The 24,532-nt window shown below is 42.3% G+C and overlaps 1 pseudogene; it reads right to left on the bottom strand.

The window, feature by feature from the left end:
- Positions 1-20,974: 20,974 nt before the first annotated feature.
- On the bottom strand, positions 20,975-21,144 carry LOC126417538 (U2 spliceosomal RNA; annotated as a pseudogene).
- Positions 21,145-24,532: the final 3,388 nt, after the last annotated feature.

Raw genomic sequence — 24,532 nt, forward strand, 5'->3', positions numbered from 1 at the left:
CATTTCTACTTTGGACCGCGCGTTGTTCCATGTTTTGAATTTTAACATACAAAAAAGAATTACTGCAATATATGATGTGTTGACCTCAGTAATTTTTTTGGATAGTTGTGGTAAGATCCTATGGGGCCAAACTGCTTAAGTCATCGGTCCCTAGGTTAGTTAGGTTGAAGTAGTTCTAAGTCTAGGGGACTGATGACCTCAGATGTTAAGTCACATAGTGCTTAGAGCCATAAAATATTGCTTCACTCGGAAGAAAATAACTGTTTAAGAGTACCTAAACTGTTTCAGTTAATCTGCTTACTTGACACAATACCTGAAAACTCTGACTACATACTGTTTGCTCACAAGAATGCAAAGTGAGATCTGCCCTGAAAGAGAAATAACTTACCGCTTGCTCAGCGTGGTATTGTGTGTCTGGGGTAATGAACTTCTCGAAAGCAAACTGAAATCAGCGAAAGAAAAAAATAATCTGCTCACTAATAAATTTTTGTTTGCTTGTCAGAAACAATATGTGGCTGTGTGTGGCGTAACGTGCAACGCACACACCACAAAATATTTTAAACTTGGAGGAGAGTTTTACTTTAAAGAAAAGTGTTCTTTAAAACTTTAACTCTGATTATTGTCAAAAAAGACTGTACAACACAAGAAGACTCTAGCCATTTCCAAATTCACTCGTTACAAGAATTACAGACATTTAAGGAAATTGCATTGTCTGTGACACAATGAAATCAAAGAGGTCAAATTAACACTAACAAGCATGAATATTAGTAGTTATCTAAGAACAAAGGTTTCCTTCAGTACATAGTTCTGACAAACATTTCATCCTTGACCGTGCATTGGTTACCTTGAAACATTTATTCAAAAATTTTCTCCATCCATACAGCCAAGAAAATATCTTCAAGTTTTCATCTCCATAGTAATGTATTCCAGTAAATTCCCCTCAGATTCACAAATTACTGATCTCCTTCTCTAAAACTCAGCTGCTCGCTAGTATGCCCCTAACAAGAATGCCGTAGGGCCTTACATCCGATCGGTGACCAAGCGCACCACAGATTACTTTCAGCACAGTGTCAAGGATATTGTCCACCACAGATTACTTTCAGCACAGTGTCAAGGATATTGTCCACCACTCGGGCGACGCTCTCATCCGTCTCTGCCCCAGTACAGCAAATATGAAGTATTAGATTAGATTTACTTTCATTACAATTGATCCGTAGTGAGGAGGTCCTCCAGGATGTAGAACATGTCAGAAAAACAACAATACACGACAAATATTCACAACTCAAATAACCTAATGTACCAAGTGGCATGGTCGTCATTTTTCAATGAACGCTATATGAAAGAATCATTTTACAAATACTAATGCACTGAATTTAAAATAAAAAAAGTTTATTTATTTATAAGGTAATAAACGTCTAATACAACCACTAAATACTTATTTACAATGAACACATTACTGCGCTGAAGTGGTGCAGAAGCTAGATTGTACTTACACACACACACACACACACACACACACACACTTATTTACAATGAACACATTACTGCACTGAAATTGTGCAGAAGTTATATTGTACTTATATACATATACACACACAAATCAGTTGATTCTACTGAGAAATTCAACAATGGAATAGAAGGAGTTGGCCACCAATAAATCCTTTAGGCATCTCTTAAACTGAATTTCGTTGGTTATTAAGGTTTTTATGGCTGCTGGCAAGTTATTGAAAATGTGTGTTCCTGAATAATGCTCACCTTTTTGTACAAGACTAAGTGACTTTAAATCGCTGTGAAGATTATTCTGATTTCTGGTATTGATTCCATGAATTGAGCTGCTGGTTTGAAAAAGTGATATATTTTTAATGGCAAATTTCATTAAGGAATAAATATATTGGGACACAGTAGTTAGTATCCCTAGTTCCCTAAACAGGCTTCTGCAAGATGTTCTTGAGTTCACACCACATATAAGTCTTACTGCACGCTTTTGTGCCCGGAAAACTTTTGCTTGGCTTGATCAATTGCCCCAAAAAATAATCCCATATGACATTATGGAATGAAAGTAAGCATAGTATGCCAGCTTTCTCATTTTTATATCCCATATGTCTGACACAATTCACATTGCAAATATAGATTTGTTAAGGCGCTTCAGCAGTTCTGTGGTGTGATCCTCCCAGTTGAATTTATTATCAAGCTGTAATCCCAAGAATTCAACACTGTCCACTTCTTCTATCTGCTTGTCATCGTATGTTAGGCATATACTCGTGGAACACAGCTTACAAGTTCTAAACTGCATGTAGTGTGTTTTTTCAAAGTTTAGTGACAAAGAATTCGCTAGGAACCAGTGATTAATGTCCACAAATATTTTATTAGCTGATCTTTCTAAGACTACACTTGATTTGATATTTATTGCAATGTTTGTATCATCGGCAAACAAAATGCACTTGGCTTCTGGTAATGTTACTGAAGAAAGGTCATTGATACACACAAGAAAAAGTAAGGGCCCTAAAATGGAACCTTGTGGGACCCCACATGTAATTAGTTCCCAGTTGGATGATGCCTGATGGCTTGATACATGTCTCTCTCCTAATAACACCCTTTGGTTCCTGCCAGAGATATAAGATTTGAACCATTTTGCAGCATTTCCTGTTACACTATAATATTCTAATTTACTTAAAAGGATATTGTGATTTACACAGTCAAATTCCTTTGGCAGATCACAAATTATATCAATTGCCTGCAATTTTTTGTCTTCTAAACATCAGAACCCTTTAGAAATCCGAACTGTGACTTTGACAGTATGTTATCTGAGATAAGATGGTTATAAAGCCGATTGTACATTACTTTTTCCAAAAATTTTTAGAATGCTGGCAAAAGTGAAATTGGACGGAATTTTGATGCTATTTCTTTACCTCCCTTCTTAAACAGTGGCTTAGCTTCAGCGTATTTCAACTGTTCAGGAAATATTCCACTGATAAATGACTGGTTACACAGATAGCTTAATATGTTACTTGACTCAGAATCACATTCTTTAATTAACTTTGTTGATATTTCATCATACCCACTAGATGTTTTTGATTTTAGTGATTTTATGATGGATATTATTTCTGCTGAGGGTAGTGAGATTCAAATTCATATTATGGAACTTACTTGAAATGTCTACAGAACCTAACAACCCCATCTTGTCAGTAACAGTTATAAAATGTTTGTTAAAAAGTTTTGCAACACTATACATGTCTGTCACCAATGTGTCATTTACTCTTAATGCTATTTGTCCCTCTTCATGTCTGGTTCTACCGGTGTCCTCCTTCACTATATCCCATATAGTCTTTATTTTGTTATCTGATATGACTATCTTTTCCTTGTAATGTATTTGCTTTGATGTCCGTATTACAGTCTTTAATATTTTGCAGTAGTTCTTGTAATGTGCCATAGCATCAACATCGGAACTGTTACGGATTGACAGATACAGTTTTCTTGTTGTTTTATAAGATACCCGTATGGTATGAAAACCTGAGACTGTTACCGAAGTTTCACCGTTGTGTAGAGGCTATAGCTACTAAATTCAGAACGAGCGGTCGTCTGACATAGCGTTCCTAAATGTGCAAACGCATTTACCGCCGTACTGTCTTAGGCAAAGCCTTGGCCCGTCATCTTAGAGACGTGAAACAAATGACACCATCGGCCGAAGTAATGGATGACGGAGTGGGGCCGTGTTACTGGGGGCCGTGTTACTGTCGCCGAAGCTCAGCGTCGCATGCACGTGGCTTCACCTCTACACGTGCGGCTGTGGGGCTCGCGGAGAGAGAGAGAAAAAAAGAAGTGAAAATAAAAACGAGAAAGCCAAAGCAGGCAAGTCTGCGGCCGAGAGGCGAGTGCGGCGTGCCTTGATTTAGAGGGCCGTCTGAGTGGAGAGCTGCCGCGCATTCAACGGCTCCCCGCCAGGCTGAGTAGAGAGGCGGTAGAAGGCTGCTGCAGGTAGCGTGCGTGCAGCAGAGGCTGCGTACTCACTGCCGGGTAACAGCTGCCAAGAAAACCGGCCCTAAAAGGCCGCCTTCAACACAAAAGAACTGTACAAATATTGTTGTTGTTGTTGTGATAGTCTAAACCAAGATAGGTTTGTGGTTCTTCAGTTTCTCCAGGCGTATTTGTTGCTCGAACAGTCCACGGGTGTACTGCCGGTTCATAGTGTCCAACGGGCACAATATTTCGGCGATCAGACATGTCGCCATCGTCAGGTGCGCTGACGAACTGAGCTCCTGAGGGCGGGCGGCCCCTCAGGACCTCAATTCGTCAGCGCACCTGACGATGGCGACAAGTCTGATCGCCGAAATATTGTTCTTGTTGGACACTATGAACCGGCAGTATACCAGTGGACTGTTCGAGCAAGATTGGTTTGCTGGAGCTCTCCACGACAATATCCACAGCAAATCTCTTCATCGCCAACTATTGCAGTCTACTCGGTCCAGACACATCAGTGTGACCACCGGCTATGCTCCACTTCAGCTTGCAAAAACCGCTCACAGAGGGGGTGGCAGCACTAGCAGTGGTGGGTATATAGCGATCCAGGCGGAACGAGGAAAACAGTGCATTTGTTGTCACAATGAGCAAACGCAGCGATTTCTCTGACGTCAAAATGGCATCGTCATTGGCTTTCCGGCCAGGGGAGAAAACATTTCCGAAACGGCTAAGTTTGTAAAACGTTCGCACACCGCCATGGTTAAATTATGCCGAGCATACAAAATGGCGCTAACCAAAATCAGCGCCGAGGAAACTGTGGTGCACCACGGTCTGTAGATGACAGGGTTGAACAACGACAAAGGTGATGTGTATGGGCGAATACACGTGCCGGTTTTGACGAACTCACAGTCCAGTTGAACCTAGGGGCTACACCCCGTTCATAATAAGAATATACCTGATGTAAACAAACACGCGATGATTGGTCAGAAACCGTAGAACATGTACACTGGTGTTATTTCGCTCTTGGAAGTAGGTCCTATTTATGTATTAGATATACCGGGCGATCAAAAAGTCAGAATAAATTTGAAAACTGAATAAATCACGGAATAATGTAGATAGAGAGATACAAATTGACGCACATGCTTAGAATGACATGGGGTTTTATTAGAACCAAAAAGATATACAAGTTAAAAAAATGTCTGACAGATGGTGCTTCATCTGATCAGAATACCAATAATTAGCATAACAAAGTAAGACAGGAAATGCTCAATATGTCCACCATCATTCCTCAACAATAGCTGTAGTCGAGGAATAATGTTGTGAACAGCACTGTAAAGCATGTCCGGAGTTATGGTGAGGCATCACGATCACGATACACTTGCGACTTCAGGTAACCCCAAAGCCAATAATCGCACGGACTGAGGTCTGGGGACCTGGGAGGTCAAGCATGATGAAAGTGGCGGCTGAGCACACGATCAAAACCAAACGACGCGCGCAAGAGATCCTTCACGCGTGTAGCAATACTTTGTTTTTTTTTTTTTGGTTCTAATAAAACCCCATGTCATTCCAAGCATGTGTGTCAATTTTTACCTCTCTATCATTATTCCGTGGTTTATTAAATTTTCAAATTTATACTAACTTTTTGATTACCCAGTATTATTACTCAGTTACGTTAAATGAAACTTTAAGAAGTTCAAATGTATTAGCAGCCAACAACGTTTTTCTTAATCACGTTTCATTTATGGAGTTTTTATTTCAAATACAGTGTATAGTCACAGCGTCTGTATTTTTGTGCTCTGATTGTCGCTCTGTTAATACGGAGTATGAAAATGGCTGAGGCTGCTTCCTGTTCCGTAAAGAAACACGCGTGAGAAAATCACTTTAAAAGTGCCGAAAAATAGGATGTTCTTAATTTTTGTCGTAAGTTTATAGAGATAACCGACTTTGAAGTTTTCCAAGGCATTGTATTACATACAGTTGAAGCGCCAGTGTATGTCCATGTACAGCAGAAGATAGAATCCTCATTCTATGAATGCTGTAATTTATGACTGCAATTATCTGTCATCTTATTTATATAATTTCATTGTAAGCTAGCCATTTTTGTTACTGTTTTCATGGAATAAAAAAAATTGGAAATGTAGCAATTTTATAACTTATTGCAGTAAAAAGTTCAAGTCTGGCCCGACTCAGTTTTTTTTCTTTTTTTCCTCGTTCAATTTGATTTACTTACATCTCGTAACTGTAAAATTCATCATCATTTTTTACGAATAATACACGTCTTCTTGTTTTGAATTACATATTGCATGAGAAATTTCTGTTTTCATTTCAAATATAAATTTTCAGTTATCGATATTTCATGAAAGACTGTTAATAAAGGTTGTTCCAATTAAAAAAACACAACAATTTAATTTTTTAAGGCAAAAATGAAAAAGTAAATACTCTTTATTTGCACTATGCTCATTGTTTTACACCACAGTTGTAGATATGTCTCTTAGGAAAATGAAAAACAATCATTTCCACAGCATCGTGCACACCGTACAAATGCTGCATTTTTACATTTGCCACTGTACGATTACAATATGAACCCAACAGAACTGACCTGGACTCAAGTTAAGGGATTTCGCCCGAGAAATAAGAAGTCTATTAAGCTGCCAGACGTACTGGAACTAACGACGCAGCTTTTTCATATCTCACTGCCGAATTTTGGCAGGATATAGAGCGGCGCGTCATAAAAGAAAAGGAGAAAATGCAGCGCATGGATGGCTTCGTTGATTCTGTTGTTGATCGTCTCGTTATCAAAATGTATTTCTCTGATTCGAAAAAGGAAGGAGCTAAGAGATTACCGACCGACATCTTCAGTGGCTTCACTCTTCAACAGTACGGTGAAATGCCGGCAGTATGCTTTTGGAGTACACATAGTTTCGCTCAGAAAAACTACCCTGTGTTTAAGTTAGCAATTTCCATCACTCATGCTTGTAATTAGAATACTATGTGAGGTGAGAACGAGAGCATTTTTTGCTTTCCGTCTTCTCACCCAATAAGCGCGCGGTAGTGCTGGAGTTTGCCAATTACTATTTCATTCTCATAAAATTAAATGACATTCGTCTCTTTTTACGTCTCACATCAGTGCAGGCTAGATGGACCGCTGGGTGGCAAGTGCTGTCCAAGTTTAAAGCGCCGGTAAAGCTGTTGTCCCTTCTCCTTATGATTGTACTTGACTGTATTTGGCCGAGCGGTTTTAGGCGCTACAGTCAGTCAGGAACCGCGAGACCGCTACGGTCGCAGGTTCGAATCCTGCCTCGGGCATGGGCGTGTGTGATGTCCTTAGGTTAGTTAGGTTTAAGTAGTTCTAAGTTCTAGAGGACTGATGAACTCAGGTATTAAGTCCCATAGTGCTCACAGCCATTTGAACCATCTGAGTGTACTGGACACAACTTGGCTTCCGCTCCATGTGAAACGAAATCCAATGAGATACAAGCAAACACCGAAGAATACATGGCGTGATGTTTACATCAGGTTTATTCTTATGATGAACAGAGTATACCAACAATGTTTCTTCAACAATCGTTCAGCGAACGTTGTTGCCTGTCGAACCCCGCAGCAGATGCCAGATCAATGCACCCACATTGACTGCTTTTCATCGGCGACGAACGCTGGAATTCGCAAGTCAATAGCGCAGCTGGGTGTCCACTGAGTGGAGAAATATGACCTTTCCAGAAGAATCGTGTTTTACGTTACATCAGAAAGAAAGCCGTTGGCGTGTGGGGGCGTGAGTCGTCTGAAACCAAACATCCTGCAACAATCGTCGGAAAGGTCCAGCCTGGAGGAGGGAGGTTTATGATCTGGGGAATATTTTCTTGGCATTCTCTAGGCGATCTCATCATTCTGGTAGGCACAATGGATCAAGACAAGTAGACACCAATCCGGGAGGCCATATCCACTCCTGCAAGCAGTTTGCTTTGCCTCGGCAAAGTGGTATCTACCAGCAGGATGATGCAGCATGTCACACAGCTTGCGGTTTACGTGCGTGGTTCGAAGACCACCAAGATGAATTTACCTTTCTCCGCTGGCCACCAAACACCCTGGATTTAAATCCAATCGACAATCTGTGGGACCACCTCGATACGGCTGCTCGCCCTCTGGATCTTCAACCGAGAAATCTAGCGCAGCTGACCACGCCAATGGAGCCGACGCTGCTCCATCTCTCTGTCAGTACCTTCTAGAATCTGAACTGTCTTCCCGCACATCTCGGAGCGGTCCGAGCTTCAAAAAGTGGTTATTTGTCCTTTGGACAGGTGGTCACTGTAACGTGACTGGAACTTGTACATCCAGTTGAACCCGGTTACTGTAGTCAAGCCTTAGTCTCCTTCTACTATTTGAACCCGCATACTTCCCTACATTGCAAAACTGGCATTCCTTGATGGGTCTGAATGTGTCGCATCAGCTTTCTTTTCGACAAATTGTGGCATAAATTTCTATTTGCTCTAGTCCATTAGTTTACCCGATCTACACACTTAATTTCCAGCACTCTTCTCTAGCACCACATTTCGAAGCTTCTATTCAAGTACACAAGTAACCCACAGTCGTTTCACGAAGTTGATTAGTGAGTAATGCTGCTTCAGAGATTCTGCTGCAGAGTTTAAATAACTACCAAAACATACACTGCCTGACTAAATGGTGAAGCATCCACAGGGAGAGAATTTAAAAAAAATGCAGCGTCACAGGTAGAGAGAGTACGTCACGTTATTTCAGTGATTATGAAAGAGATCCAAATTTGTAAAGAACGTGGCACCCTCTCTGGCTTGGATGCATGGACCGATTCGATTGAGAAGGTTTGCAAACGGTTGTATCCTCGCTTGAGAGAAGTTTGTCCACAACTGTTGTAATTGGACTTTGGTGTCCTTCATATTGGAAATGGGAAGGAGTTGACGTTGTAGCTCGTCCCACATTTCTTGTAGTGGGGATAAATCTAAGGATCTTGATGGGCACGGTGATGCCTAAACATTATGCAGTCTTGATCGCAGCCATTGTTAACTTCTGACCAGTTTCGGACTTTTTATTAAGGGCCATCATCAGAGTTTGCACTGTAATAACAAAAATGCTGTATTACTTAGAGAAGTGAATGATGTAAAATTTAAAACGATCCATTATGACCCATCTGGATGATGGTGATGGCGCGTGACCTGTGTGGATGCCTAGGTCGCTGTAACTGATGCTGATGGCTAAGCAGCCACGAGTTATATAATGTAGAGAGTGGGCGCTCCAGAGCGTAAGGCTTCGCCATCGGCCAGTGGGGAACGACTTACATATCGTTTTGAGTCTTCATTTTCGTAAAACTTTGAACATAGCTGCTAAGGTTCAGTGACCATGTCAGAATTATATTAGAACAAATAAGCCCTCGGTCACAAACATAAAGTCAAAATTGATCAGGTTTCGACGCTACTATGAGCGTCGTCTTCAGAACTTAACTAACTGTTCAAACACATAATAGGTATATAAGACATTAATAAACTAAAGTGTGTACTGACTGGAAAGAGATGCAGTACTTACAAGTCACACTCTAAAAAAATCGAAGCCGGAAAGTCGTAATAAGATAAGATGGCGCGCCGCTAAGGGCTGTTTTCTCGTATGTCATAACTGACGTTTTTTTACATTACAAAATGTATATCTGTTTAAAGCAGATAAATATGTAACTTCATCTTATTATTATAAGTGCTTACGTTATGCCTGAATCAGCTTCATTACAATTTCATGTGTTTAATTTTGAATGTACAGTAGCCTAGTTGTTTCTGCGGCTACTAGATGACGCTCGTAGCAACACCATGTTTACTTGCCCACACTTTCTAACGTGGGCACCTCAGTTTTTTGCAACCCATGTTCACTCAGATACGCACAGTCCTTAGCGGCTAGCCATCTTATCTTATTTATAACTTTTAATGACGTTGCCTTCCCGGCTTGGATTTTTTTCGAATGTGACTTGTAAGTACTGCATCTCTTTCCAATCAGTACACACTTTAGTTTGGTTCAAATGGCTCTGAGGACTATGGGACTTAACATCTGAGGTCATCAGTCCCCTAGAACTTAGAAATACTTAAACCTAACTAACCTAAGGACATCACACACATTCATGCCCGAGACAGGATTCGAACCTGCGATCGTAGCGGTCGCGCGGCTACAGACTGTAGCGCCTAGAACCGATTATGTTTTAAAACAGTTAGTTTAATTCTGAAGACGATGCTCATAGTAGCGTCGAAACCTGGTCAGTTTTGACTTAATATTTGTGACCGAGGGCTTATTTGTTCTAATATCTCTTCATTTTCAAATATTTATCTCTTAAATTTAACTAACCAAGCAACAAGTTTATACTGACTTATGGTTCATAATCTGTGTTACAGTCAGAGTCATAAATAGCTTTAAAATTTAATGTAATTCATTGCGTGAGATCGAGTGTATGGTCTGCAGGAAATAATTAGCACTATAAGATCTACTATATAGCTACTGCTATTTATTCGTAATAAAACCAAATGTATGGCGTATTAATACAAAATTTATACGATTGACTTAGTATTCAGTTATTTAAGTCTTAAAAAACGCTAGAAAAAAGTAAATGCATCGTTGTATATGTGTGCCATCTCTTGGTACCTGTAATAACGTATTAGGACGCAGTTTCCATGTGGACATCCAGGTTAATTAGTATGTCTGTCAGTTGTCAAAGATATACTTGGCGTTTGTATATCACTGGAGGTCCATATCACTCACCAAAGAAAAGAGGGGCGTTATTCACAGAACTGGCGCCAGTTTAGCCACATTATGTCATCGTGGATAATCTGCAATACTTCACTGTCCACAAGAGGAAACGATTCGTTACAAATAATTTAGAAGCATTTGGAGCTTAGAATAAAACTGTAACTGAAAAAGAAAAGTAAAAATTTAGGAATTATGTTAAAGGCGTATACATGTCATTTGTAAAATCGTCGACGTTACTGGTATTATAAATTAATGTTTCTGCGACTTTTCCATGTTTTATATCAGGAGAGAGTCACAACTATTAGAGTAATGAGGTACATTTATAAGATTTGTTGTCTATTTGGTGCTAAAAATCTATCTGTAATATAGTACTTTTACTTTTGTTATTACAATGCAAACTCTTATGATGGCGTGTAATTAAAAGGCCGAAACCGGCCAGGAGTTAACATTGGCTGCGATCAAGGCTTTTTACATAATTTATATAAAATTATGTAGTTGGTTCACAGAGACGTATGTGGAGGATACTTGGGTGTTGAGAAGTGGCACCACGTTACTGCCGCACGAGAGGAAACACACGAGAACGCAGGGAATCAGTGACGCTCCGCTGTGTCGTCAGAGTTCTTTCGATCTCTATCTGTCATGACCTGAAACAATACTCGATGGCACACCATAACGCTATGAATAACACCACTGTGCCTCTCCGAAACGTTGCGAGTGTTGGACATCTTCCCGGTTCGTCTCCATTCTGGCCGATGACGGTCATCCGGGGAAGTGAAGAACCGCGATTCATCACTGGACACAATGCGACGCTTTTCATCAGGAGTTCATGCTTCCCGCTGACGGTAGCATTCCGACGCAGCCGTTGTGTTGTGTTAACGGCAGCCGACGAATGGAACGGTAATAGCCTTTTCTGGCTCCTGCTACTCTCCGAACACTGGTGTCGGATGACACAGAATTTTCCAGTAAGTTCATTATTTGTTTCCGGGTGGTAGGCGTATATGTAAAGCAATTACGAGGTACTCGGTGTACAATACGGCGGACATCACTTGTGATGGTCAGAGGTTGTCTACCGGAACCATTCATCTCCTGTGCGAACCTCTTAATCTCAGAGTAGCACTTAGAACCTACACCCTTAATTATCTGCTGGATGTATTCCAGTCTCTGTCTTTCTACAGTTCTTGTCCTCTACAGTTCCCTCTAGTACCACGGAAGTCAGTCCCTGATGTCTTAACAGATTTTCTGTCATTCTGTCCCTTCTCCTCGTCAGTGTTTTCCACATATTCCTTTCTTCTTCGATTCTGCGCAGATCGTCCTCATCCCTTACTGAGCCGTGATAAATATTGCTGTTTTGAAGAGCGCGCCGCAGCGCGTAGTGTGAAGCAGTCGCCCTCCGTTTCTGGCGGTGGCGCCACTGTGGCAATCGCAGCTTTGGTGTCTCCCTCTGGTGGGAAAGGGGGAAAGGTTGCCCGTTCACGTGCATTTAAGGAGCGCTATGAGCTGGCCAGTGAGTGAGTCTTGGTCAGTCTCTCGTCCCCAGCTTGCTAGTCTGTCTTTCGTCCGCATTTGTTATGCAGTTACTGTCTGTCTGTCGTTCGGAGTGCTAGTAAGTCTGTCGTTCGGATCAACCTTTAAAGCCGGCAAAATGAGAGTCTTTCTACTCCGCCAGGAAGAGAACTCAGCGAGTGGTCGCCCGGTCGGGGCTTAGTTACTGCATCTGAGTCCGCGCTTTAGGCCGCCAGTCTGCTCGAGTTTGCTCAGGCAATGGTCATTGGCGGTTGGATTGATCAGTTGGTCGGTCGCGCACTAGACACAAGATGACTTGTTCGTCTTGATCGTCGGCGCATGTGAGGTCGCCACGTGATTCCAGTGGGCTGCGGCGTACAGCGAGGGGTAGTGACTTCGCGGTCGTACGAGAGCAGCAGGAGTCAACCCACGACATCAGTCTGGCCGGTGCGAGCTGCGACGTCGTGAGACGGGAGATCGGCGCGCCTTCCTGCGTCCGTTGAAGCGGCTGGCAGCGGACGGTTCGGGAGAGCGATTTGGGGGTGCTGCGCCAGGTCTTCTCGAGAAATCGCAGTTTATTAGAAGTGATTGGTGATATGTTGTTTGATTTACTCTTGTTAATTCTACTTGTGTTCTTGGTGAGGTCACCAGCCGTTTTGTTTTGGGGTCGTGCCACCATTTTTCTCCGTTTGCTCACCCGCGGGAAGGTGGTTGTTTATAAATCGGGTGGTTCGTTTTTTTCTTGTGGAGTAGGGGCGGGTTAGAGCAACCTGCGATTCGGGTTGTTCGGTAATCTATCAATCTACCGTACGTTAGTAGCTGCCTCTGTCATGTTTGTCGGATTTGGTGTGTTAACGAATTTATTGCTTGGAGTGTAACGGCCTAATACCTGAAATAAGTTTTGATCTTTGGAAACTTTGATATTATTGCCTATGATCTTGAGAGGCGGTATCTGTGTACTGTAGAGCATCTTAACTATTGTTTGACTAACCTTCTAGAATTTTATATAAGACTGCATTTCATGGGCTTTTATTTAAACGATCATTTTGGTATATAAAGCTGCCACCCTTTCACCGTTCGACTTTTCTTAGAAGTTAAAATCAAGTTGCACCTTCGGTGGCAAGGTTAATATTTTACTTGTTAGTGTTCTGTACCGTTTCCATCCCTCCTCCAGGGGGGGGGGGGGGGGGGTGCATAGTTTGTGTGCTTCTGTAAATTGTTAAAACTTTTGTTTAAAGTTATCTGGTGTGTTGCAGATTTGCACCAGTGTAGTCTTTCAGAGGCTGTTGTGAGCGGTCGTAACTACGGCCATGTGAAAAGGGTACGGCAAGGTTCTCTGCCCGAAAATTCGTACAGTCAAAACTTGTTTCTTTCTGCCTCTGAATAAATTGTAACTTCGATATTTAGAGGGTGGTTTTTGATTATAATTTTAAATCTGTTTCTTTTAAAAAAAATGCTTTTAGGCACTATTAAGGTGAATAAAATTCCCATTCGTTAAAAGGAATTTGGTTGTGATTTCATCAGTTACTCCCTGGCAACTACATCCATGCTTACATAGTGTGATTAAATGTGTTAATGTTCTTGATGAATCGCTAGTAAATAAAATAAATTCTTAAGAATATTCTTTGAAAATAAATCACGGTTCACTTACCTTATCAGTCCGCCTAATTTTCAACATTCGTCTGTAGCACCACATCTTAAATGCTTCGATTCTCTTCTGTTCCGGATTTCCCACAGTCCGTGTTTCACTATCATACAGTGCTCCAAACGTACATTCGCAGGCTTTTCTTCCTTAAATCAAAGCCTATGTTTGATACTAGAAGACTTCTCTTGGCCAGTTTGCTCTTTTTGGCAGTGCTAGTGTGGTTTTGATGTCCTCCTTATTCCGTACGTCATTAGTTATTTTGCTGGCTAGGTAGTAGAATTTCTTCATCTACTTCGTGAGCATCAATCCTGACGCTAACTATTCTCATTTCTGCTACTTCTCACTACTTTCGTCTTCCTTCGATAGACTCATCACCCACATTCTGTACTCATTACAGTGTTCATTTCATTCAGCAGATCATGTAATTCTGCTTCACTTTCACTGAATCGTCAGCGAATCGTATCATTGATATCCTTTCACCTTCAATTTCGTATCGCATTTTTCCTCGATGTTTGTACCACACATGTCGTAATATGTTTTTTGGACTCTAAAAAAAATTGTTCAAATGGCTCTGAGCACTATGGGACTTAACATCTATGGTCATCAGTCCCCTAGAACTTAGAACTACTGAAACCTAACTACCCTAAGGACATCACACAACACCCAGTCTTTTGGACTCTATGTAACGTTTCGGAACGGAGCAACTCTTCTAATGTTGAATATAAGCGATATTTCTGTAATTGATCACAAAAGTTACTACACTTTCTTGGTATCCCTGTAAAGATTATTCTACCACAACAGGATGATCGATCATCCTATAAAGCACGTACTGATTTGAGTTTCAGGTATAAAGTTAATTGTGTAACTTCCACTGAAAAAGGGTTTCTTCAGCTATTGAACAGGAGAGAATGCAGGAAGTTTAAAACACCATACACGTACAAAATACGGTTTACAAAAGACTTCACGCATTGCTGCTGTATATGCTATTCACAATAAAACCAGGCGCCCCTATTGACTGTAAAATGAACACGATAAACGTAAATATCAAGTAATCGAGCATAAAAAGTGTGGTACCAGTTTCCCCAGGATATAATTCTTTTCAGTGAATGAGGCTGTAGCTTGACAAACAGTTCCTGTGCTTTCAGAACACATTCAAAAAAAACTCCAGGAATGAGCAGTCTTGCCTGACGGCACACATAACTAACCACAATGAGTCTCCGCCGGTAATTCCCCCCTATCTCTGCCAGATCCCTCCGCTAACCCCCGCAGCTCCGAACGCCAGTCAGAGCATTATCTCATCAGAGAAAACAACACGTTGACATTCCTGCGTCCGGTTGCGACGTGCTCTACGCCGTTAAACACTACCATGGTCGAGTCAGCAGCCACATGGTAAGGGTCAACAATTATGTGGCCCCGTGCTTCTTGTCAGGAGAAGGAAAAATGATGGCATCTCCACAGTCTAAACGTAGCGTTATTGTACAGGGTATATCAAAAAGAATCGTCCGATTTTAAAAAATCAGAACCATTATGTTATTTGAGACGTGTGCGTGAACAACATACTGTTGGAAACAGCGAACTCTAGAGTTTTACATGGTTCCCGCTAGGTAGCAGCAGTGTCCGCCAATTTCAGTTCTGGTATGAATGGTGTCGCGGCAATTAAAAGCGTTTTGTGTTCTACGTTTTGGGAAGTGCGAGTCAGTAATAACTGTTCGGCGTGACTTTCGTACTTGGCATGCTGTGGATCCTCCTACAGCGCAGAGCATCAGACGATGACACGAACGATTTCGAGAAACAGGTTGTTCGTTTAAAGGCAAATCGCCGGGCCCTCCCCGCGTGTCTGACACAGACATCGAACGCATCCCCCATAGTTTCACAAGCAGTCCGCAGAAATCCATTCGCTCAACATGCCCCCGATGTCCATCTGGCTTTTGTTAGTCGACGTTTACAAATAAAACCATACAAAATTCAGCCACTGCAGACTATTCGTGAAAGTGACGAACAAAAACTTGTGGAGTTCTATAATTTCGTTCTTGGCAAGATGGAGGATGACAATTTTCTTCCACGCTCAGTGTTTAGAGACGAGGCAAAATTCCACTTAAATGGAAAGATGAACCGTCATAATGTGAGAATATAGGTCACGAAACGACCACATAAAGTTGTACGAGGTGCATTCAAGTTCTAGGCCTCCGATTTTTTTTTCTAATTAACTACTCACCCGAAATCGATGAAACTGGCGTTACTTCTCGACGTAATCGCCCTGCAGACGTATACATTTTTCACAACGCTGACGCCATGATTCCATGGCAGCGGCGAAGGCTTCTTTAGGAGTCTGTTTTGACCACTGGAAAATCGCTGAGGCAATAGCAGCACGGCTGGTGAATGTGCGGCCACGGAGAGTGTCTTCCATTGTTGGAAAAAGCGAAAAGTCACTAGGAGCCAGGTCAGGTAAGTAGGGAGCATGAGGAATCACTTCAAAGTTGTTATCATGAAGAAACTGTTGCGTAACGTTAGCTCGATGTGCGGGTGCGTTGTCTTGGTGAAACAGCACACGAGCAGCCCTTCCCGGACGTTTTTGTTGCAGTGCAGGAAGGAATTTGTTCTTCAAAACATTTTTGTAGGATGCCCCTGTTACCGTAGTGCCCTTTGGAACGCAATGGGTAAGGATTACGCCCTCGCTGTCCCAGAACATGGACACCATCATTTTTTCAGCACTGGCGGTTACCCGAAATTTTTTTGTGGCGGTGAATCTGTGTGCTTCCATTGAGCTGACTGGCGCTTTGTTTCTGGATTGAAACTGGTATCCACGTCTCATCGATTGTCACAACCGACGAAAAGAAAGTCTCATTCATGCTGTCGTTGTGCATCAACATTGCTTGGCAACATGCCACACAGGCAGCCATGTGGTCGTCCGTCAGCATTTGTGGCACCCACCTGGATGACACTTTTCGCATTTTCAGGTCGTCATGCATGATTGTGTGCACAGAACCCACAGAAATGCCAACTCTGGAGGCGATCTGTTCAACAGTCATTCGGCGATCCCCCAAAACAATTCTCTCCACTTTCTCGATCATGTTGTCAGATCGGCTTGTGCGAGCCCGAGGTTGTTTCGGTTTGTTGTCACACGATGTTCTGCCTTCATTAAACTGTCACACCAATGAATGCACTTTTGACACATCCATAATTCCATCACCACACGTCTCCTTCAGCTGTCGATGAATTTCAATTGGTTTCACACCACGCAAATTCAGAAAACGAATGATTGCATGCTGTTCAAGTAAGGAAAACGTCGCCATTTTAAGTATTTAAAACAGTTCTCATTCTCGCCGCTGGCGGTAAAATTCCATCTGCCATACGGTGCTGCCATCTCTGGGACGTATTGACAATGAACGCGGCCTCATTTTAAAACAATGCGTATGTTTCCATCTCTTTCCAGTCCGGAGAAAAAAAATCGGAGGCCTTACAACTTGAATGCACCTCGTACTACAAGAGAGAGACTCTCCAAAATTTCGTGTGTTTTGTGCAGTTTCACGGGAAAAGGTGTATGGTCCATTTCTATTTGGCGAGTACACTGTTACAGGAAGCACATATCTCAATATGCTTGAGAGCTTTCTTTTCCCACAGTTGGAGACCAATTCGAGCGACTTCAGCCACCGCCACACTGACGGCTGGAAATGCGGGAATTTTTAAATCAAAGGATTATTGAACGACGAATTGATCGCACTGGACCAAATGATTCAGCCTTACATTACTGGCTTCCAGGGTCACCTGACCTCACTGTATGTGCTTTTTCTTGTGGGGCTTTATAAAAGACTCTGTTTATGTGCCTCCGTTACCAACAACAGTGAATGAACTGACACATCGCATAGCAGCAGCTGTGGAAGCTGTAACTCAAGGCATGCTCGCTGAAGTGTGGGAACAGCTTGAGTACCGCATTGATATATGCTGTGTTTATCAAGGGAGGCATGTTGAACACCTATGAAAAGGTATGAAAAAACCTTTGTGATTTTCCCGTTCATTAAAAAACAAAATCCATTGTATATGTTTATTAGTTTCAGAATGATAGATGTGCCAAATCGGATGATTCTTTCTGATAAATCCTGTATATTCCTACAAGATAGCACCTGATTTTATTACTTTGTAGAATAGATGCGTCCATTTTGTCACACGTAGTTTACCTCCAGTCAAAATAAGCAGATTACGCAGATTAATCTCTTGAGTTTGTCTGTTTGTTTGGTGAAGTAACTCACCATCCTGTCTGGATATATTATGCTGTTTGATCTGTTATGGGACTTCTTTTTCAGAACTGCTTCGTACCCTTATCACTATTCACATCAGGATACACAATCCATTTAAATTGTTAACGCTGCATGAAAGTATGCACACAATGAAATCTAATAGCAGTGATTGCATATCTAAATATTGTTTCATTTAATTCTGTGTGGTGGTGGGTCCCTGTAGTGTTTTCCGGCAACTTGGAATGGCCGTCTGTGAGAATGCAGAAGAACACCGAGCGGAGCACAGCGGGCAGGTAACGAAAACTTTTCTGCTGAAAGTCAGGATTCAGTCAGGTACTTGCTGGAAACCAAGCGATTGATGCGAGGACCCCCGACGGTCACTGTGGAGGCGGCAGACCAAGAGTGCCCAGCACTCTATGAACTTACAGTATGCGATGAGCTCAAAGAGTATCTTTTAGTAAAGATAAAACCTGCGAAGGGAAGAGAAAAGCGTGGCACACAGCCGGTAGAGGCTGGAGGAGGCTGCTGGCATAGATGTTTAAATTTTGTAAGGAGCCCCAGACGTGGCACATGATGATTAATTTTGTATCAGCATCAGAGACTCGGGAGTGAGGACGTGCACTTGTTTCTACTGAGCGAAAGCGAAAATACACATATAATGGGAAAGTATTTCAGTCTACGGCCCCACTCTAATAAAGAACTCGGCAGCATTGGCTTTAAACGTGGTAATTTGAGGGGAACTGCTGCAACTCTTATAAACTTTTCGTAAGACAGAACTCGGAAAGTATACTGCTATTGACTACCGAGATTCCAGTGTTGGCAGAACCAACTACATTTTGTGGAGGATATAGTACAGCTTTTCGGGGTAGATCTTCTGGTGGAGATGACTACACTTTAGTACTGCAAATGGAGATATCTTCACTTTAGAGGTGATCACTGGTACAAGGGCTGAACTTAGAACTGCAGTCATCCCCTGCAACTGAGTATCAGCAGAGTAGTAAGCATGGGCAGCATTTACATATGTCGTAACAAGGCAGCTATCTATCTGCTCTCATTATGCTCTTAGGCAAGAGAATTGGTGTTTGTAGTACATTTATGGGTCTTCTCTTTAGGCTATCAACTTATTCAATAAGCACTGGAGATTTTCGAGGACACAGTTTTTCTATCATTTCTATCTAAAATCCATCCGTCTGTGCCAGTGTCTTAGGTAAATCTTTTTGCCCCACTGTACCCTTTCGTAGTTATCTGTATTGTCTATTCAGTGAGTAAAAGCAAAAAAATGGTTCAAATGGCTCTGAGCACTATGGGACTCAACTGCTGAGGTCATTAGTCCCCTAGAACTTAGAACTAGTTAAACCTAACGAACCTAAGGACATCACAAACAGCCATGCCCAGGATTCGAACCTGCGACCTTAGCGGTCTTGCGGTTCCAGACTGCAGCGCCTTTAACCGCACGGCCACTTCGGCCGGCGACTAAAAGCATGTCAATGCATCTACCAATAAACCAAATTCTTATACTGGCCAGTTTCATTCAGGAGCTTGATGTAAACCTTTATCAGTATATCTATGTGAGTTGTGATACCTACAATTCATGTCTAATTTTGCCACCCGGTGTAATTCAGATATTTAATTAGTTATTCATTGCGCGACTTTGCTTTCTCGTTCCACAAGGTCTCATGGAGAGCGATTTGTCTACTGCGTAGGTCACCAGGTTCGTAGCATCTCAAGGGTATGGTAACTGCTCAACAGATACCTCACAGTATACACTCAGTTAAATCTAACATCAGTGATTTCGTGGCCCTTACGCGAAATGTATGATGGCGGTAGCATAATCCTTCTGCAGTCGGTTGCAAGTGTCGTTTCTCAATAGTGTTTCTCAAAAAGAACATCGCCTTCCCTCCAGAGATTCCCAATTTGAGTTCTCGAAGCATCCACCCACTAATTGGGCGGCTGCCAATAGGAACTCTTGTATAGGGCTGTACTCTGGGGGAAACACGTCTCAGAACGTTTCGGTTTGCAGGTTGGAGGAAGGGAAGAATATTGTTCAACATCTTCTTTTATACCTCAGTGACATTTAAGCGCCCAGTCCTTCCGAGAAGGACAGGACAATTTCTGCGGGTCTAGAATCATTAACAGCTGTGCGGCTTGGCGAGCAGTGGCGTGTTGGCTAGGAGTGGTACGGGCCCGACTTGCGGCTGGTGGCGGTGGCAGCTGTTTTTATGCGACCCGGTGGTGGTGTCAGGAATGGTGGCAGAGGCGTCGTGGGGATGGAGGAGAGAATGAGACATCCTACTGCCACCATAGACTGACAGGTCTCAGCAGGAGCAGTATCCAAGATTCTAAGTGATTTATTTCCACAAGCGTGACAAGGTAACCGACGGATAGATCGGAATTAGCGTTGGATATCTTCAGTTGTTTGACAATGGTTACTACCCATTTTGGTATCGGAGGGAGTGACTACATAGCTTATGGGGAGGCCCTATAGAGGTCACAGAATTGTCTGTAACGCTTACTTGACGAGTGTAATCCGATTGCAGGAAAGAAATTTCTCATCGTGCAAAGGGACTCTCATGATCAGTTTCATTATTTAGTCAACAATTTGGTATTAATGACGTGCCGCTGTTCAGGTGGAATCGATTGTGATAGTGCCATGGATATGATTCGTAAGTTGGAGCGTTAATCAGGAGTTCTTTCCTAGCGGTGAGATCTTTTAACGAAACTTCAATATCCCACTACAGAGGGAGAGATGGCCATCTTAATAAAATCAGTTACATAACCGAATTTATAAAATGATATGCAGTATTAGCCCGATATTTACGACTCCTCTTTTCTGCTATTTGGTTGCCTTGAGATACTTTGTAGATGACGAGGCATTTAGCTATCTTAAGGGAATTTGAAAGCAGGGAGGCATCCTGTGACAGAGGTAGCGCATGCTCTTAGCACTCCATCACGAGCCAAGAAAAAGTTTAATATTCTAGTCCTGTGATGCAGGACATAACATATATTAAGCTGTTAAGAATAGATTTACTTACCTGATGACGAATACTTGGGAGAAATATAGCCTACGCCCTACTGTTGTACAGCATTTTAACAAGTAACGATACTTTAGCAATGTGAAAATGCGTGTGTGCTTTTATTTGTTCTGTCTTCGGAAACAACTTGTATAAAAGGAAGGAATCTACAATTCGTTCGAGAAATTTGAGGTGTATGGACAATAACATTCCGATTTCGGATTGGGTAAAATAGATTTTTTAAACTGGGAAGAGTCTACATAGGGGGTGAAACTGCAGTTCGAATTATATGCCCAAGCCGCACTCAAGCCACACCTGCTTGTCTTGCAGTGTGCCACGGCCAGCGTAGCAGTGGTCAAGAGGGGTCGGCGACCAGAAGTTGCAGCTTATTATGTACTGAGCGGTCAGGTACAAGGGAAGAGTCGAGGTAGTCTGCTTTACAGGTTCACTATACACACGGTACATGGAGCTGGATTAGACTGGAGGTGACTCTTCAGTTTATTCCTCTTGAGATGCCATGTTGGAGTAAGATAATCAGCGCTACACTCGTAAAAAATATCATATGATGTATTTTCCATGTTTATATTAGTTAGTGTATTTCCTTCCACAATGTAGTTTCTGCAGGACTCCTATATGTAGGGGCAGGTATCTATAGTCGTGCTGGTCAGCCAGACCTTCGAATCCATTCTATCCCAACGCATCCATCAACACTTGACCCACCATCTCCTTCTTCCAATTAATCACTGTGGCTTCTGTTCCAGTTTCTCCTCTGATGACCTTGTCCTGCACCTCACCCTTCTCCAATCCCTCCAACTCAACTCCCATAAAGCTGCTGCTTTTGTGTCCCTCGGCATAGAGGGAGCCTATAACTCTGTATGGCGTTCCGGTCCCCTTTTTAAACTCCAAACATATGCACTTCCAGTTAACTATGTCCGCCTTTTTGCATCTTTCCTAACTGTCTGTCCTTTGTTACTATTAACTATACAAATCCCTGTACTGTTACAGGGCTCCACCCTCTCTTCTCTCTTTTATCTCCTCTACACTGCTGACATGCCCACACTAACTCATCAGTCCATCTCCTGTAGTATGGTGATGACACCGCTTTCCTCGCCCTCTGCTCTACACTTCAGATATTCCAACGATCCTTCCAAATCTGCCTCAGTCAGTTTACCTCTAAGGGTAGCTAATGGCTCCTCAAGATAAACACCTCCAAAACCCAAGCAATAATTATAGGATGAAGCACCTGTGCCTTCTGCCCGCATGACTTCTACCTTACCATTTATGACTGTCCTATCCAGGTAATTAACACACTAAAATGTATTGGACTAACGCTTGACTGGAAACTAATGTGGTGACCTGACCTACTAACCATCCAACAGATAGCCCACAGTAGATTAAAACTACTAACAGACCGAGCCTAGGGATTACATTCCTCCTATACTCTCCTACAAAATCTTGATCTGAGCCATCTTCTAATAAGCCAATGTTGTATGGATATCTGCCCCATTAAAGTCCTATAAGTCCCTCCAGATCGTCAAACACCATGCACTCCATCTCGCTTTTGCATTCGTTTACTTTCCCCCACATGGATCCTCTACCATCTTATCAAATTACCACCCCTCCTCATCCACATCAAACACCTCCACGTCTCCTATACTATCAATAAACTAGGTTCTGATAACCGCATTGTCCCACCTCTGATCACCAACTCCTGTGTGCTGCTGTCTCTTCACAAATACATCCCTTCATCCTTAAACCTACACACTCCATATGCTATCCCAAAGCAACTTCAACCAACTTCCTTTCAAGACAATGAGATCTAAGCAAATATTTATCCCTCCTACCAGCTTTAACCCTTCCCCACCTACGCCACATCAGGGCTCCTCTCACCTATGTCTTTCATCTTGTACCTCTACTCTCCCCACACACCATTTCTCCTCCTCACCCTCTATCCTATCCACTGTCTGTATTCACATTATCTGCTTCACCTCCTATGTATCATCTCCATAGTTTCACCACCTAACAAGCCGCAAACTCATTACCCACGCCTCCCAACCTCTAAGGAACATCTTCTACGCTCCCACAATACTTTTCGCATAGTGCAGATCCTTCTGATGTTAAGAGAAAGTGGGTGTTCCAGTGTTTGTTTCATACAATAATATCACCTCATCACAGTTCTTTTTTAAATTGTACATATTTTTCATCCTTTTAGCACTCAGTCATTAACTGTTTTAATTTAAAATGTAAACTGTCCTCATATTTTTATTTTGCCATAATATTTATTATCTCTTTATGAACGCTCTTGGCTGAAGAGTGGAGTATTGTACTGCCAACACCCCTCCCCATACTATATGGGTTGTGGGCGATGAAATAATAATAAAAATAGTAGCCACACTTTGACAGTAGGTCGCTATTCTAATATTACCACCCATCCTCATGTCCTTCCCAGTAGCAGTTCACTTGTAGATCGGAAGGAGGCTACTCCCCTGCACCTTGGTGATTGTTGTTACCCATCCTTCCCACATAGGGCTACTAGGTAGACTGGCAGGAGAAATTCTCTAGTGCTAGAATAATAGCTAAACATCCTCTCTACATCAACAGTTACTAAAGAGACTTTATAGAGCTACTCTCTAGTGCTCAGTCAAAGGCATCTACTCCTCCCCAACTCCTAGGCTTCAGACCCAAAGGAAAAACTCGAATTCTTCAACCAATGTTTAAATTTTCCGCAAATAGGAGGAGGGGAATTAGACTGTGGTACTATTCTGGGTCGGTCATCTTAGATTGTGTCGTATATTTCCTGTTAGCAGGAATTTGGAAGGGGAGGGATCCTCTGATTGGCTGGAGATTTTCCAGAGGGGGGCTAACTAATTGGACAGTTTAATTAATCAGTCAATTAATTTGGTATTACAAGTGTATTAGTATCAACGAGAGCGAGGGGGTTGCGAATTTTGCAGAGGGGCAGGCAAGGGGGAAGGTTTCTCAGAAGGATGCAGTATTCATAGGGGTTCATAAATCAACCACCAGGCATCATAAAACACTTTACAGAACAACAGGTGAAGGCCATAAATCAATCAGCTATCACAATTTAATTAATCAGCATATCAATTTGATATCAAAAGTGGAGTCGTATAGTCTTTGCTCCACTACATCCGGCATCTGGCGTGACGATATGGAGTGCCAATGGGTGCCGAACACGTTCTACATCTGCATCTATACTCTTCAAACCACTGTGAAGTGTATGGCAGAGTATATGTCCCATTGTACCAGTTATTAGGGTTTCTTCCTATTCCATTCACATATTCAGAAATGGAGCACAGGAAGAATGATTGTTTGAATGCCTCTGTGTGTCCTTTATTAGTCCTGTTTGGTACGGTCTCATACACTGAGTATGTGATTACTCCACTTCAAATTCGTACAGCGCGCTACACTCAGAT

Source organism: Schistocerca serialis, chromosome 8 (assembly GCF_023864345.2).
Source record: "Schistocerca serialis cubense isolate TAMUIC-IGC-003099 chromosome 8, iqSchSeri2.2, whole genome shotgun sequence".
NCBI lineage: Eukaryota > Metazoa > Arthropoda > Insecta > Orthoptera > Acrididae > Schistocerca > Schistocerca serialis.